The sequence below is a fragment of the Ovis canadensis genome, chromosome 15 (assembly GCF_042477335.2).
Source record: "Ovis canadensis isolate MfBH-ARS-UI-01 breed Bighorn chromosome 15, ARS-UI_OviCan_v2, whole genome shotgun sequence".
In the NCBI taxonomy this organism is placed as follows: Eukaryota; Metazoa; Chordata; class Mammalia; order Artiodactyla; family Bovidae; genus Ovis; species Ovis canadensis.
The window spans coordinates 53,978,696-53,996,936 of NC_091259.1; the positions used below are offsets into that span (position 1 = coordinate 53,978,696).

General features: G+C 37.9%; 1 protein-coding gene across 1 annotated transcript in view; it reads left to right on the top strand.

Annotated features, from left to right (window-relative positions):
* Positions 1-18,241, top strand: part of LOC138420279 (interferon-induced very large GTPase 1-like) — a 43,744-nt gene that overhangs the window by 17,772 nt on the left and 7,731 nt on the right. The gene's annotated exons all lie outside the window — the stretch shown is intronic.

Consider the following 18,241-nt stretch of genomic DNA (forward strand, 5'->3'; position numbering starts at 1 on the left):
TCACTTTATCATTATCTATAAATGTGGCTTTTGCCTAGAGGAGTGAATCCCACTGACATTTACAGAAGGTCCACAAAGTTCTTGAGAAAATCTGTTCAGCAGAAACACTACTAAGCTGAGGTTGGAGAGAGTGTCTGTTTATGTCTGTCAGATATAGCTGGTTTAGAGTATTGTTCAACTCCCCTATTTGCTACTGGTCTTCTAACTGTTTCTGCGTATGGGAAGTACAGCATTGAAATCTCCTACTATTATTTTAGAACTGTATATTTCTGCTTTCACTTCTCAATTTTTGCCTCCTATGTGTTAGAGTTTTGTTGTTAGGTTCCTAGGTTTATGTCTTCCTGATGGGTTCACATTTTAATCAATATTTAGTGTTCCTCCTTGCCTCTTGTAACAATTTTCAACTGAGTCTAACTTATCTGATCTTAGCACTGATATCTCAGTTCTCTTTGAGTAACTATTTACCTGGAATGTCCTTTTCCATTCTTTTACTTTTGACCTATTTGTCTTGGATATAAAATGAGTCTTTTCTAGACAGCATATAATAGCATTTTGCTTTTTAATCTATTCTGAGACTATTTACTTTCTAATAGAAGAGTCTAATCCATTTATAATTACTGATAATGAACATTTATTTCTGCAATTTTGCTTTGCCTTTCATATGTTTCATATCTTGTTTGTTCCTAAATGTCACCATTAACTGCCTTCTTTTTTGTTTGTATTTTTGTAGTGTATGATTTTGATTCCTTTCTAATTTATTTTTCTGCATATTTAAAAGTTATTTTAGCCTTGGTTGTGCTGGAACTTACAATTAACCTCACAAACATGTAACAATCTATTTTGAGAATATCATATGAACTTCCATAGGAATGTAAAGATTCTGATCCTTCATTGCTCCATCCCTCTCCCCTTTATGTTATTGTGTCACAAATTACATCTTTCTACTTTGTGTGCCCATTTAACATAGGCTTATCATTATCATTTTATGATTTGTCTTTTTGATCAAACTGGGAAAGGAAAAGGAGTCACAAATGAAAAATACACTATTACTGGCTTATAGATTCCTTTACCTGTGTTATTTCTTCACGTGGCTTCAAAGGACACTTACTGTCTAGTGTCCTTTCATTTCCTCCTGAAGGACTCTTTTTAGCATTTCCTATAGGACACATCTAGCATCATCAACTCAATGAAGATGGATTTGAGCAAACTCCAGGAAATAGTGAAGGACACGGAAGCCTGAAAGGCCGCAGTCCACAGGGTCACAAAGACTCGGACACAACTCAGTGAGTGAACAAACAGGACACATCTACTAGTGATGAATTCCCTCAGCATTTGTTAATCTGGGAATGTCTTAACATCTCCTATATTTTTGAATGATAGTTTTGCCAGGTATACAGTTATGGGCTTTGTCTTTCTTTAGGTGCTTTAAATACGTCATCTCACTGCCTTCTGGCCTCCATGGTTTCTGCTAAGATGTCCAGTCTTTTTCTTAATGAGTCTCCCTTAAATAGGACATTCAGTTCTCTTTTGCTGCTTTCAAGGTTTTTCCTTTGTCTCTGACCCTTAAAAATTTTATTAGAACATGTCTCAGTGTGGATCTCTTGTGTTTTTCCTTTCTAAAATTCACTGAGTGACTTGATAGTGTATATTCATGTATTTAATCAAAGTATGACTTGTTGGTCATAGTTTCTTCAGAATTCTTTTACATCCCTTTCTCTCCATTCTCTCCTTAACGAAACTTGCATTATTTGATGTTCTGTTATTGACGGTGTCTCACAGATCTCATAGGCTCCCTTCATTTTCGTTCATTCCCTTGTCTTTATGTTCCTCAGACTGGATAATTTTAAATGACGTGTTTTCAAGTTCTCTGATTTCCCACTCTGACTGCTCAAATCTGATGTTGAAATTCTTAGTGAATTCATTTCCGGTATTGTAATTTTTAACCTAGAATTAGTTTGGTCCCTTTCATAAAATGCATCTCTTTAGAGGTGTACACTGAAGAATATCATTCCCCTGGAGTTATACAATTTTTGTCCATGATTTCCTTTACTATTTTGAGCATATTTAAGCCACTTGAATTAAAGGCCTTTCTGAGTAACTTCTATGACTTGATTACTCATAGTTTCTATTAATTTTTCTATGAATGGGTTTTACTTTATTTCTTTGCAAGTTTTTAAGATTTTTTGTGGAAAGCTGAACATTTTGTATTTTATAATAAGATAACTCTTGAAATCATAACCTTTCTCATGCTCAGGGCTTGTTTTGGTTGGTTCCTGTGGGTTTTGGTTATATGTCTAGCACTTTTCTACCTTTTTCTCTAAAAATATTAGTGGTATGGGTGCTCTTAGAAATGTGTCCTTTATCTTATGGTAAGTTTAGGCATTGTTTGAGTTTTTTTGCCTGGAGACAAAACAAAAACATACCCAAACAAACAACAGCAAGGAAAAAAACACCTCTTTGCATACTGGCTCAGTGTTCAGCATGCCTTCAATGCTTTGTTGTTCAGTCACTCAGTCATGTCCACCTCTTTGCGACCCCATGGACAGCAGGACGCCAGGCTTTCCTGTCCATCACCATCTCCCAGAGCTTGCTCAAACTCATGTCCATTGAGGTGGTGATGCCATCCAACCATCTCGTCCTCTGTCGTCCCCTTCTCCTTCTGCCTTCAATCCTTCCCAGAATCAGGGTCTTTTCTAATGAGTCAGCTCTTCGCATCAGATGGCCCAAGTATTGGAGCTTCAGCTTCAGCATCAGTCCTTCTAATGAATGTTCAGGATTGATTTCCTTTAGGATGGACTGGTTGGATCTCCTTGCAGTGCAAGGAACGCTCAAGAGTCTTCTCAAACACCACAGTTCAAAAGCATAAATTCTTTGGAGTTCATCCTTCTTTACGGTCCAACTCTCACACCCATTCTTTGACATTACTTTTCTTTGGGATTGGAATGAAAACTGACCTTTTCCAGTCCTGTGGCCTCTGCTGAGTTTTCCAAATTTGCTGGCATATTGAGTGCAGCACTTTAACAGCATCATCTTTTAGGATTTCAAACAGCTCAACTGGAACTCCATCACCTCCACTAGCTTCGTTCACAGTGATGCTTCATTCACAGTGATGCTTCCTAAGGCCCACTTGACTTCTCATTCCAGGATATCTGGCTCTAGGTAAGTGATCACACCATCGTGATTATCTGGGTCATGATGATCTTTTTAGTATAGTTCTTCTGTGTATTCTTGACACTTCTTCTTAATATCTTCTGCTTCTTTTAGGTCCATACCATTTCTATTCTTTATTGTGTCCATCTTGACTCCAGCTTGTGCTTCATGCAGCCCGGCATTTTGCATGATGTACTCTGCATGTAAGTTAAATAAGCAAGGTGACAATATACAGCCTTGACATACTCCTTTCCCAGTTAGGAACCAGTCCATTGTTCCATGACCAGTTCTAACTGGTCATTGCTCCATGACTAGTTCTTGACTTGCATACAAGTTTCTTAGGAGATAGGTAAGATGGTCTAGTATTCCCAATGCTTTAAGAGTTTTCCAGTTTTTTTGCAATTCATGCAAAGGCTTTAGTGTAGTCAGTGAAGCAGAAGTAGCTATTTTTCTGGAATTCTCTTGCTTTTTCATGCCCCAACAGATCTTGGCAATTTGATTTCTGTTTCTTGTGCCTTTTCTAAATCCTTCAATGCTTAACCAGGACCTTTACAATTCTGCCTTAGCCTTTAGTTTCTGCTTCTCTTTAAACTAAAGATCATTTAGAGATACAAATCCTACACATAGGGAACTTTTTACTGTTCCTCTTCCCCACAGAATGTCTCTTCTCAATCTTTCTTGCCGAGTTTTCAACATGTCTATGGTTGACCTCACCTTAACATCTTCCCCAAGATAGGAGGGGTTATTTACCTTTCTTGTTTGCAAGGAATGCCCTCCACTTGGCTGCATTCTGATGGAGCTGTGTGCTGCCCAAAGCAAAAGCCAACTGCCTTTCTTCAGTCTTTCAAATAATCCCCAGAGGGCTCCAAGTAGACAAACACAATCTTTGAGATCGGGGTCTGCTCCTTTCCTTTTGAAAGCAGGGACAAAGGTCTCAGAATGGGAACGTGGCCTATAACTTCATGACTCTCAAGCAAGGGAGGAAGGTGGCCCAAAGGCAAGTAAAAGTGCCACAACACTCCCCTCCCATTTGTAAGTTGCCTTTTTCTTGATCAGCACACATAAACCTTTAATTGTTTTCCAGATTTTCAACAAAGTAGATTCTGATGCCTTTTTCCTCATTTATTGTTTCAGTAGAAGGATGGACCCCTGGACTTACTTATCCCTTCATATTTGCAGATTGCTCCCATGTAATTTACTTTTCATAATGGTTGTGCTTAATAACTGTCTCACAAAATCCTGAACATTTAACGATTTTCTCATAAGACAGTATAGGCTGGTTTCACGATACCATGAAATATGGTCACTGAAGGCATAACAGATGTTTACAGAGGTTTCTGAAAAGGCACTAAGAGGGAATCTATAAGAAAAGTTTCCCAAATCAGTCAAGAATTGAAGGCCTATGAAGGCCTATGACTGAGATTTTATTCCTCCCTGAAAATGCTCTTGTATGCTTTTCTAACCATTTTATCACTTATTCTTGTCCCCTACACATATCCCACTTCTAATCTCAACGAGAATTTCTCACAACATAGACCCTTACCTGCTCTAGCTCTCACTTATCAGAACTGCTGAAGATTTTAGGCTCCTTTCAGCAGGCAACGTAATAAAATATTGCAGTATCATAAGATAAATGTCAGATAATATTCTAAATTAAGCCTTTGTAGAGGAAAATGTAGGAACCAAAATTTTATAGGCTGCGTTATCATTTTAAACATTATAGTTATAACTAGAGTCATAGGATATAAAAACAGTACTGAAATGTTTATTTCTAAACTAAACTTCTGTTGCAAGAATGAAGTTGAGACACAGTCTATAGTACATGACAATATTTCCTTATATGGAAAAGTTTTCTATCCTTGCCAAGGCATTACTAAATTAAAAAAAAAAAAAAGAAAAACTATTGTTTCTGGAAAATGAGAGAAAGAAATAAAACTGAAAGTATTTCCACAGCAGTGGGTAGAAGCAAAGGAGGGGCTCACCTTGACAGCTGGGTGATGAATAGGGCTTATATGTGTGATGTCCCACCCAGGGGCACTCACCCACATACACACACAAGATAATCCACCTTATAATCAGTAGTCCTCTTCTTATGATAATATTAAATTTATTATAACATTGTAATAATATTATAATTAATATTATATTGTTATTTATTCTATCAATTTGTGTATGAATTATCTGTCTCCTCACCCTGGTGAGCAAGGACATCTCTGTCTTCTTCAATGAGCAATCTATAGAACCTAGAACATTAGTTACTGGCAAATACCAGTATTGGTAAACACTGAAATAAATGTGGGGCATCCTTGGTTTGGGCTTCCCTGGTGGTCCAGATGGTAAAGAATCTGCCTGCAATGTGGGAGATCTGGGTTCAGTCCCTGGGTTGGGAAGATCCCCTGGAGGAGGGCATGGCAACCCACTCCAGTATTCTTTGCCTGGAGAATCCCCATGGACAGAGGAGTCTGACAGGCTACAGTCCATGGGGTCACAAAGAGTTGAACACAACTCAGTGACTAAGCACAGCACAGCACAGCACAACTTTGGTTTATTTTTGCTCACTCTGGTCTATAATATTTACTCTATTAAACTAGCTTAGATAAACACAAGAAAGGAGAAAAGGGTTTCATTGGTCTTAACAATCAGTAAGATGAAGCAGAGTACAAAAATATATTATTTAACTTAGCAACCAGAGACTGAAGGACAGGATTGTGTGATTAAAAGTCATATGGCACAAACTAAACTTATGAGAAATAGCAAACAGGATGTTCATTAGCTTATTTAGCCATAGTATATTCATATTTGAGGGCTTCCCTGGTGGATCAGATGATAAAGAATCCGCCTGCAGTGTGGGAGACTTGGGTTCAATCCCTGGGTTGGAAAGATCCTCTGGAGGAGCACATGGCAACCCTCCTCCAGTATTCTTGCCTAGAGAATCCCATGGGCAAAGAAGCCTGGTGGGCTACAGTCCATGGGGTAACAAAGAGTCGGGAGCAACTGAGCGCATTATTTGATGACTCAGAGTAAAGAATCTGCCTGCAGTGTAGGAAACCCAGATTCCCTCCCTGGGTTGGGAAGATCCCCTGGAGAAGGAAATAACTACCTACTGTGGAACTGCCTAGAGAATTCCATGGACAGAGGACCCTGGGGGACTATGGTCCATGAGGTTTTAAAGAGTCAGACACAACTGAGCAACTAAGCACAGCACAGCACACAGAGTCAGACTTACTAAGATAATGTTTCAAGTTTTTGGAAATATTATAATGAAAGGAATAAAGAGACTGAGAGCTTAAAGAGGAGACAAATTCCAACTTGTATTTATTTAGAATAGGAATGCCTGAGCATGTCTGGAGGCTAATATGAAACAATCAGGGGCTAAAGACAGATGCAACAAATGGAAATAAGGATAAGTGAAAGAGCAAAGCTCAAAGATGGTGGATGAACCATATGCATTCTCTGGAGAAGGGAATGGCAAACCACTTCTGTATTCTTGCTTTGAGAACCCCATGAACAGTATGAAAAGACAAAAGATATGACACTGAAAGATGAACTCCCCTGGTCGATAGGTGCCCAATAGGCTACTGTAGAAGAGTGAAGGAATAACTACAGAAAGAATGAAGAGACGGAGCCAAAGCAAAAACAAAGCCCAGTTGTGGATGTGACTGGTGACAGAAGTAAAGCCCAATGCCCTAAAGGGCAATATTGCATAGGAACCTAGAATGTTAGGTCCATGAATCAAAGTAGATTAGAAGTGGTCAACCAGGATATGGCAAGAGTGAACATCAACATTTTAGGAATCAGTGAACTAAAATGGAATGGAATGCATGTATTTAATTCAGATGACCATTCTACTACTACTGTGGGCAAGATTCCCATAGCAGAAATGGAGTAGCCCTCATAGTCAATAAGAGTCCAAAATGCAGTACTTAGGGGAAATCTCAAAAACAGACAGAATGATCTGTTTATCTCCCAGGAAAACCATTCGATATCGCAGTAATCCAAGTCTATGCCCCAACCAGTAATGCTGAAGAAGCTGAAACTGAAGTGTTCTATGAACCCACAAGATCTTCTAGAACTAACACCCCAAAAAGATGTCCTTTTCACTTTAGGGGACTGGAATGCAAAAATAGGATGTCAAGAAACACCTGGAGTAACAGGCAAATTTGGCCTTGGAGTATAAAATGAAGCAGGCCAAAGACTAAGAGTTTTTCCAAGAATAAGCACTGGTCATAGCACACACCCTCTTCCAACATACAAGGGAAGACTACATATGAACATCACCAGATGGTCAATAATGAAATCAGGTTGATTATATTCTTTGCAGCCAAAGATGGAGGACTCTATACAGTCAGCAAAACAAGACTGGGAGCTGACTGTGGCTCAGATCATGAACTCCTTATTGCCAAATTCAGACTTAAATTGAAGAAAGTAGGGAAAACCACTAGACCATTCAGGTATGAGCTAATCAAATCCCTTATGATTATACAGTGGAAGTGACAAATAGATTCAAGGGATTAGATCTGATAGACAGAGTGCCTGAAGAACTATGAATGGAGGTTCATGACACTGTACAGGAGACAGTGATCAAGACCATTCCCAAGAAAAAGAAATGCAAAAAGGCAAAATGGCTTTCTGAGGAGGCCTTACAAATAGCTGAGGAAAGAAAAGAAGCTAAAGGCAAAGGAGAAAAGGAAAGATATACCTGTTCAAATGTAGAGTTCCAAATAGCAAGGAGAGATAAGAAAGCCTTCCTCAGTGATCAATATAAAGAAAAAGAGGAAAACAATAGAATGGGAAACACTAGAGATCTCTTCAAGAAAATTAAAGATACCAAGGGAACATTTCATATAAAGATGGGCAAAATAAAGGACAGAAATGGTATAGGCCTAACAGAAGCAGAAGATATTAAGAAGAGGTGGTAAGAATACAAAGAATTATACAAAAAAGATCTTCATGACCCAGATAACCATGATGGTATGGTCACTCATCTAGAGCCAGACATCTTGGTATACAAAGTCAAGTGGGCCTTAGGAAGCATGACTATGAACAAAGCTCGAGGAGGTAATGGAATTCCAGTTAAGCTATTACAAATCCTAAAAGATGATGCTGTGAAAGTGCTTCACTCAATATGCCAGCAATTTTGGAAAACTCAGCAGAGGCCACAGGACTGGAAAAGGTCAGTTTTCATTCCAATCCCAAAGAAGGGAAATGGCAAAGAATTTTCAAAGGACCGCACAATTGCACTCAACTCACACGCTAGCAAAGTAATGCTCAAAACTCTCCAAGCCAGGCTTCTATAGTACATGAACCGTGAACTTTCAGATGTTCAAGTTAGATTCAGAAAAGGCAAAGGAACCAGAGCTCAAATTGCCTACATCCGTTGGATCATAGAAAATGCAAGAGAATTCCAGAAAAATAGCTACTTCTGCTTCATTGACTACACTAAATCTTTGTGTGAATTGCAAAAATTTTGGAAAATACTTGAAGAGATGGGAATACTAGACCACCTTATCTGCCTCCTGAGATATCTGTATGTAGGTCAAGAAGCAACAGTTAGAACTGGACTTGGAACAACAGTCCGGTTCCAAATTGGGAAAGGAGTATGTCAAGGGTGTATAATGTCACCCTGCTTATTTAACTTATATGCAGAGTACATCATGCGAAATGCCAGGCTGGATGAAGCACAAACTGGAATCAAGATTGCTGAGAGAAATATCAATAACCTCAGAAAAGCAGATGACACCACCCTTATGGCAGAAAGTGAAGAAGAACTAAAGAGCCTCTTGATGAAAGTGAAAGAGGAGAGTGAAAAAGTTGGCTTAAAGCTCAGAATTCAGAAAACTAAGATCATGGCATCCAGTCCCATCACTGCATGGCCAATAGATGGGGAAACAGTGTCAGACTTTGTTTTGGGGGCTCCAAAATCACTGCAGATGGTGACTGCAGCCGTGAAAGTAAAAGATGCTTGCTTACTCCTTGGAAGGAAAGTTATAGCCAACCTAAACACCATATTAAAAAGCAGAGACATTACTTTGCCAACAAAGTCCATCTTTGTTGGTGACAAAGTCCATCTTTGTTGGTGACAAAGTCCATCTTTATTGGCGACAAAGTCCATGTTTGTTGGCAACAAAGTCCATCTTTATTAGCAACAAAGTTCATCTTTGTTGGCAACAAAGTCCAAAGCTATGGTTTTTCGAGTACTCATGTATGGATGTGAGAGTTGGACTATAAAGAAAGCTGAGCACCGAAGAACTGATGCTTTTGAACTATGGTGTTGGAGAAGACTCTTGAGAGTCTCTTGGACTGCAAGGAGATCCAGCCAGTCCATCCTAAAGGAGATCAGTCCTGAGTGTTCATTGGAAGGACTGATGTTGAAGCTGAAATCCCAATACTTTGGCCACCTGAAGCAAAGAACTGACTCATTGGAAAAGACCCTAATGCTGGTAAAAGTTGAAGGCGGGAGGATAAGGGGATGATAGAGGATGAGATGGTTGCATGGCATCACCAACTGAATGGACATGATTTGGGTAAATTCTGGGAGTTGGTGATGGACCGGCAGGCCTGGTGTGCTGCAGTCCATGGGGTCACAAAGAGTCGGACACAACTGAGCGACTGAATTGAACTGAACAGGTATACAGGCATATCTCATTTTATTGTGCTTTGTGGATATTGTGTTTTTTACAAACTGAAGTTTTGTGGCAACCCTGCATTAAGCAAGTCTATAGGCATCAATTTTTTTTTTCTCTCCACAATCCCTGGCAACCACTGATCTATTTTATAGTCTCCATAGTTTTGACTTCCACTATTTCATATAGTTGGATTCATAAAGAATGTAGCATTATCAGACTGTTCTCTTTCAGACAGCAATGTGATTTAAGATTCTTCTTTGTCTTTCATAGCCTTATAGCTCAATTCTTTTTTTTTTTTTGCCAAACAATAATAATAACCTAGATGGCATATTAAAGAGCAGAGACATCACTTTGTCAACACAGGTCCATACACTCAAAGCTATAGGTTTTCTATCAGTTATGTACAGATGTGAGAGTTGGACCATAAAGAAAGCTGAATGCTGAAGAACTGATGCTTTCAAATTGTGGTGCTGAAGAAGACACTGTCTCTATAGATTAAGTTGGGAAGAACTGATGCTTTAACAATATTAAACATAAATATCTCTCCATTTATATAGATATTCCTTGATTTCTTTCATCAGAGTTCTGTAGTTTTCCTTATATACATCGTGCACATATTTTATCAGGTTTATATCTAAGTATTTATTTTGCGAGGGTGCTAGTTTAAATGGTATTTTGTTTTTAATCTCAAATTCCAATGGCTTATTGCTAGCATATTAAAAAATAATAGTTTTTGTATTCTAAACCTTATATTCTGCTACCTTGTTGTATTCACTTATCACTTCCAGATTTTTTTCTTGATTCTTTGGCATTTTTTACATAGTGTTATCTACAAACAAAGACATGTTCTATTTATTTCTTCCCAATCAGTATATTTTTTATTTCCTTATCTTATTAATTAACTCTTCCAATAGAATGTGTGATAGGAGTGATGAGAGGGGATATCCTTAACCTATTTTTCTTTAAGAGGACAGTTTCTAGGTTCTTAGCATTAAGTGTAATGTTAATACTAGGGCTTTTGTTAATGTCTTTTATCAAGGTCAGTAAGTTCCCCTCTATTCTTAGCTTGCTGGAAGTTTTAATAATGAGTAAATATTGGATTTTGTCAAATGGGTTCTCTCCATGTGGTTTTTCTTTTCAGTTCATTGTAGTCTATTACATGAATTGATTCTGAACGTTGAATCCACTTTGCTTACCCGAGGTAAATGCTACATGGTTGTGGTATATAACTCCTTTTTACATTATTAGATTTAATTTGTTAATTTTTTTTTTCATAAGAGATATAGGTTTTCAGCTTTCTTTCTTGTAATATCCTTAACTGGTTTTGGTATTAGGGTGACACTGACCTCATGAACTAAATTAGGAAGTATTCCTTCTGCTTCAGTCCTCTGAAAGAGATTGTAGATATTTGGTACAGTTTCTTCCCTAAATGTTTGGTAGAATTCAACAATGAATCCCACTGGGACTGGTGCTTTCTGTTTTGGATGGTTGTTAAATATTGATTCAATTTTTTTTAACAGACACAGGCCTATTCAGATTATTTATTTCCTCTCATGTAAGCTTAATAGTTGGTCTACCAAGGAATTGATACCTTTTTTCTAGGCTATCAAACATGAGAGCAAACAAGTTTTCATAGTACTCTTTTTTTCATCCTCAATGTCTACAGAATTCATATCTATAACCCCTATTTTACTTCTGATATTAGTAATTTGCATCTTCCCTCTTTTCACAGTCTGAATTATTAGGTTTGTTGGTATTTCCAACGAATCATGTTGTACTTTTACTGATTTTTTTTCTATTGATTTCCTGTTTTCAATTTTATTGTTTTTTTAGTTCTTATTTCTTTTCTCTTGCTTATTTGGATTTAATTTTCTCTTCATTTCCTCAGATGGAAACTTAGATTATTGTTTTCCTATACTTATTCTTTAATTATGTATGCATTCAATGTAAATTTCCCTCTAAGCACGGCTTTCACTGTAGCCCACAATTTTGATAAGTTGTATAATAAAATGTTTCTTATTTTATTTTCCTGTGTTAGTTTGACAGTTATATATTCTTGACTCTTATATTTGAGATTGTACTAGAAATTGCAACATATATTCTACAAAATCAATAGAATCTTTGACCTTCCTCTCAAATACCGCAAGGAACTGAGGATCCGTTAAATCCATTTGGCTGCACACTCCAGCCAATGCAACTGCCACCATGTATTTTAAACTCCACTGTTTTATGCATTTTTTTAGATTTTTCCATATATTTATTCCTTTGTTCCTCACCATCTTTTCCTGTATCTCTGACTATTCATTGGTGATATTTTCCTTCTCCTGAAAAAACATACCTTAGTAGTTCCTTCAATGTACGTTTCCAGGTAGCAAATTCTGTTACTGTGCTGTTTTCAATTATGTTTTTCTTCCACCATAATTCTTTAATGATATTTTAAACTCTGTATAGAAACCTACTATCAGCTATTCTCTTTCAGTAGTTTTAACCTTCCATCTGACTGCCTTCTGGCTTCCATCAGTGCTGTTGAGGGCATCATTCTAATTATTATTTGAAGATAAAATCCACTTACCTCAGGCAGTCCTCAGAATGGGAGAAAGTAATACCAAATGAAAAAACCGACAGAGAATTAGTATCCAAAATATACAAGCAGCTCATGTAGCTCAGTTTAGTTCAGTTCAGTTCAGTCGCTCAGTCGTGTCCAACTCTTTGTGACCCCAAGAATCGCAGCACAACAGGCCTCCCTGTCCATCACCAACTCCCGGAGTTCACTCAGACTCAAGTTCATCGAGTCAGTGATGCCATCCAGCCATCTCATCTTCTGTTGTCCCCTTCTCCTCCTGCCCCCAATCCCTCCCAGCATCAGAGTCTTTTCCAATGAGTCAACTCTTCGCATGTAGCTCAATACCAGAAAAATGAACAATCCAATCAAAAAGTGGACAAAAGACATAAAAAACATTCCTCCAAAGAAGACACACACATGGCTAATAAAGACATGAAAAGATGCTCAACATCACTCATTATTAGATAAATGCAAATCAAAATCACAATGAAGTATCATCTCACATTGGTCAGAATGGCCATCATCAAAGTCTATAACAATAAATGCTGGAGGGTGTGAAGAAAAGGGAATGCTCTTACACTGTTGGTAGGAATGCAAACTCGTACAGTCACTATGGACAACAGTGTGGAGATTCCTTAAAAAACTGGGACTAGAACTGCCATACTACCCAGTAATCCAACTGCTGGGCATACACTCCAAGGAAACCAGAATTAAAAGAGACACTGTACCCCAGTGTTCAGTGCAGCACTATTTACAATAGGTGGGACATGGAAGCAACCTAGATTTCCATTGACAGATGAATGGATAAGGAAGTTGTGATACATATACACAATGAAATATTACTCAGCTTTTAAAAAGAATGCATTTGAGTCAGTTCTAATGAGGTGGATGAGCTTGGAGCCTATTATACAGAGTGAAGTAAGTCAGGAAGAGAAAGACAAATACTGTATAATGACACATATAGGAATTTAGAAAGGTGGTACCAATGATCTTACATGCAGGCCAGCAAGGGAGACATAAATATAAAAAACAGACTTTTGAACTCAGTAGAAGAAAGTGAGGGTGGGGTGATTTGAGAGAATACCACTGAAAGATGCACATTACCATATGTAAAATAGATGAGCAGTGCAAGTTTGATGCATGAAGCAGAGCATCCAGAGTAGGTGCTCTGGGACAACCCAGGATAGGGTGGGGAGGAAGGTGGGGAGGGGGGTTCAGAATTGTAGGGGACACCTATATACCTATGGCTGATTCATGTTGATGTATGGCAAACCATCACAATATTGTAAAGTAATTATTCTCCAATTAAAATACATTAATTTTTAAAAATCTGATTGTCTCTAAATGCTTTGCTTTTGCTATTGTATTTTCTGCAGTTTCACTATGATATGTCTGATTGTGAATTTCTTTTGTCTTCCGAGGTGTATGCCATGGTATCCTAAGTGTTGTCTTTAATTTGTCATGGAAGTGTTTCACTCGCTTCAAATTTATTTACCTCTTTCATCAGATATTATTTCACTATCTATTAAATTTCTTAGACAGCAAAGAATTTGTCTTAAAGTTTTATCTAGATATTTTAGATAACTCAGTTGGAAAAGTTGTTCTCTTTTTTCGTTAATTTATGTTTTGGCTGCTCTGGGTCCTTACTGCTGTGCGCAGGCTTTCTCTAGTTGCAGTAAGTGGGGGCTACTCTAGTTGCCATGTGCATATGCACACTGCATATATCTCATCCATATCCTGTCTTCACTTCCTCTGCATATACACCCAGGGCGTCTCATTGTGGTGGCTTCTTTTATGGTGGAGCACAGCCCGAGGGAATACGGGTTTTAGTAGCTGCAGCACATGGACTCAGTAGCTGTGGCTTGTGGGCTCTAAGCACAGGCGCAGATGTTGTGGTGCTCCATCTTAGTTGCTTCGTGGCATGTTAGTTGCTCTGGACCAGGGATCGAACCAGTGTTCCCTGCATTGCAAGGTGGATTCCTAAACACTGTCCACCAGAGAAGCCCAGAAAAACTGTTTTTTGAATTACTGAGTCTGCCATTAAATTTAGATTCAAATTTTAGTGACACTGGGGAAGATGGAAAGCATAAAATCAAAATGACTGTATGATGAGATGACAATTAGAGTGATTCAAGTAAAGACAAAAATAAGGGGAAAATCTAAGGGAGAGCTGGTAGGGGATTAAAAAGAATTGAGATTTAGGAGAGATTGAAAAGGATAATTTGAAAGGACATGAAACTACATTCACATTAGGAGGAAAGATGCATAGGATTATAATAGTGACATTCAGTAGGACAGGAAATACAAGAAGAGAGGAAACCTGAATTATGTGTGAAGTTGAAATGTGTGAAATCTCATCTCATAACATATCTCAAAGACAGTGGGGTTAAAAACGTAACATTGGGAAAACACTGAATACGTGAGTATTTGGTTCTACATACACACATTAAGATGGCATCAGTAGATAAAGAGTGTTTGATTATAGATATATAGTTTATAATATAAAATAGATATATATAATAATATTAACTAGTGTCAGAGGAAGAGTGAGAAATGGGTGACAAGTATAAATCAGCTGAGAAGTGCATTTTATTTATTGAGATAAATTAACATATTATCTTGCATAAGTCTAAGGTATTCAATGTGCTGATATGATACATTTTTATATAGCCATATGACCAAGATAGAGTTAGCTAACACCTCTATCACACCACAGTACCATTTCTTTATGGTGGTGAGAACAATTAAGATAAAGTCTCTTGGCAACTTTGAAGTTTATAATACAGCATATTGTTTACAATCACTATGTATTCTATGTGCTATGCTTAGTTGCTCAGTGTGTCCAACTCTTTGCAACCCCATGAACTGTAGCCTGCCATGCTCCTGTGTCCATAAGGATTCTCCAGGAAAAAATACTGGAGTGGGTTGCCATGCCCTCTTCCAGGAGATCTTCCCAACCTAGGGATCAAATCCAGGTCTTCTGCATTGTGGGCAGATTCTTTACCATCTGAGCCACCAGGGAAACCTAGATATCTAGGACTTATTTATCTACTGATGGCACATTTGTACCTTCAAACAGTATCTTCCTACACCTTCCAACCCCTGGTAACCACCATACTACTCTACTTTTACAAGTTTGACTTTTTTAGATTCCACATGTAAGTGATATTATAAAGAATTTCTCTTGCTTGGTCTGACTTATCTCACTTAGCATAATGCACTCAAGGTCCATCTGTGTTGTCACACACAAATGGCAGGACTTCCCTCTTTCTCTTGACTGTATAATATTCCACAGTGTGTCTGTGTCTGTGTAAACGTGTGCATGCTGTATCACATACCCTTTTTCTATTAAGCCATGGGCTGACACTTAGGCTGTTTCCATATCTTGGCTGTTATAAATAATGATGCAGTAAACATGGGGGTGCATATATCTCTTCAGTATCCTGTCTTCACTTCCTTTGCATATATATCCAGGACTGGAATTGCTGGGTATCCTATTTTTCACTTTTGAGGAAACTCTACAATCTTTTCCATAGTAGCTAAACCAACTTATATTCTCAGCAACAGTACACAAGGGTTCCTTTTTCTCCACACCCTCTCTAGCATTTATTATTTGTAGACTATATGATGATGGACATTATGATTGGCTAGAGGTGATACCTCATTATGGTTTTGATTTGCATTTCCATAACAATTAACAATGTTGAGTGACGTTTCACATGCCTATTGGTCATCTGTATGTCTTCTTTGGAGAAACATCTGTTTATTCTTTGCCTATTTTTTCCTAATATTCTTTTTTTTTTTTTTTACTTTATTTTACTTTACAATACTGTATTGGTTTTGCCATACATTGACATGAATCCAGCACGGGTGTATATGCGTTCCCAAACATGAACCCCCTTCCCACCTCCCTCCCCATAACATCTCTCTGGGTCATCACCGTGCACCAGCCCCAAGCATGCTATATCCTGCGTTGGACATAGACTGGCAATTCGATTCTTACATGATAGTATACATGTTTCAATGCCATTCTCCCAAATCATCCCACCCTCTCCCTCTTCCACAGAGTCCAAAAGTCCGTTATACACATCTGTGTCTTTTTTTGCTGTCTTGCATACAAGGTTGTCATTGCCATCTTTCTAAATTCCATACATATGTGTTACTATACTGTATTGATGTTTTTCTTTCTGGCTTACTTCACTCTGTATAATTGGCTCCAGTTTCATCCATCTCATCAGAACTGATTCAAATGCATTCTTTTTAACGGCTGAGTAATACTCCATTGTGTATATGTACCACAGCTTTCATATCCATTCATTTGCTGATGGACATCTAGGTTGTTTCCACGTCCTGGCTATTATAAACAGTGCTGCGATGAACATTGGGGTACATGTGTCTCTTTCAATTCTGGTTTCCTCGGTGTGTATGCCCAGAAGTGGGATTGCTGGGTCATATGGCAGTTCTATTTGCAATTTTTTAAGGAATCTCCACACTGTTCTCCATAGTGGCTGTACTAGCTTGCATTCCCACCAACAGTGTAGGAGGGTTCCCTTTTCTCCACACCCTCTCCAGCATTTATTGCTTGCAGATTTTTGGATCGCAGACATTCTGACTGGTGTGAAGTGGTACCTCATTGTGGTTTTGATTTGCATTTCTCTAATAATGAGTGATGTTGAGCATCTTTTCATGTGTTTGTTAGCCATTCGTATGTCTTCTTTGGAGAAATGTCTATTTAGTTCTTTGGCCCATTTTTTGATTGGGTCGTTTATTTTTCTGGGATTGAGCTGCATAAGTTGCTTGTATATTTTTGAGATTAGTTGTTTGTCAGTTGCTTCATTTGCTATTATTTTCTCCCATTCAGAAGGCTGTCTTTTCACCTTGCTTATATTTTCTTTTGTTGTGCAGAAGCTTTTAATTTTAATTAGATCCCATTTGTTTATTTTTGCTTTTATTTCCAGAATTCTGGGAGGTGGATCATCGAGGATCCTGCTGTGATTTATGTTGGAGAGTGTTTTGCCTATATTCTCCTCTAGGAGTTTTATAGTTTCTGGTCTTACATTTAGATCTTTAATCCATTTTGAGTTTATTTTTGTGTGCGGTGTTAGGAAGTGATCTAGTTTCATTCTTTTACAAGTGGTTGACCAGTTTTCCCAGCACCACTTGTTAAAGAGATTGTCTTTACTCCATTGTATATTCTTGCCTCCTTTGTCAAAGATAAGGTGTCCATATGTGTGTGGATTTATCTCTGGGCTTTCTATTTTGTTCCATTGATCTATATGTCTGTCTTTGTGCCAGTGCCATACTGTCTTGATGACTGTGGCTTTGTAGTAGAGCCTGAAGTCAGGCAAGTTGATTCCTCCAGTTCCATTCTTCTTTCTCAAGATTGCTTTGGCTATTCGCTAATGTAGCTATCCAATTTTCCCAGCACCACTTATTGGAATTTTCTTTTTTCCATTGTTTTCTCACCTGTTTTGTCATAGATTGTTGACCATAACTGTGTAGGTTTATTTCTTGGCTCTCTATTCTGTTCCATTGATCTATGTGTTTGCTTTTATGTCAGTGTCATGCTCTTTTGATTAACGTAGCTTTTAGTGAGTCTAAATAGGAAACATGATACATCCAGTTATTTTTTTCTCCAGTCAGCTTGCAAATGAGTCTTTTGTGGTTCCAAAAAACTTTTTAGAATTAATTTGTCCTACTTTTGTGAAAGTGTCCTGGGTATTTTGATAGTGATTGCATTAAATCTATAGATTGCTTTGCATAGTATGGACATTTTAAACAACATTAATCCTTCTAATCAAGGAACACAGGATATCTTTCCATTCCTTTTTATCATTTTCAAATTCTTTCATCAGTGTTTATAGTTTTCAGAATATAGGTCTTATACCTTCTCGGTTAAGAT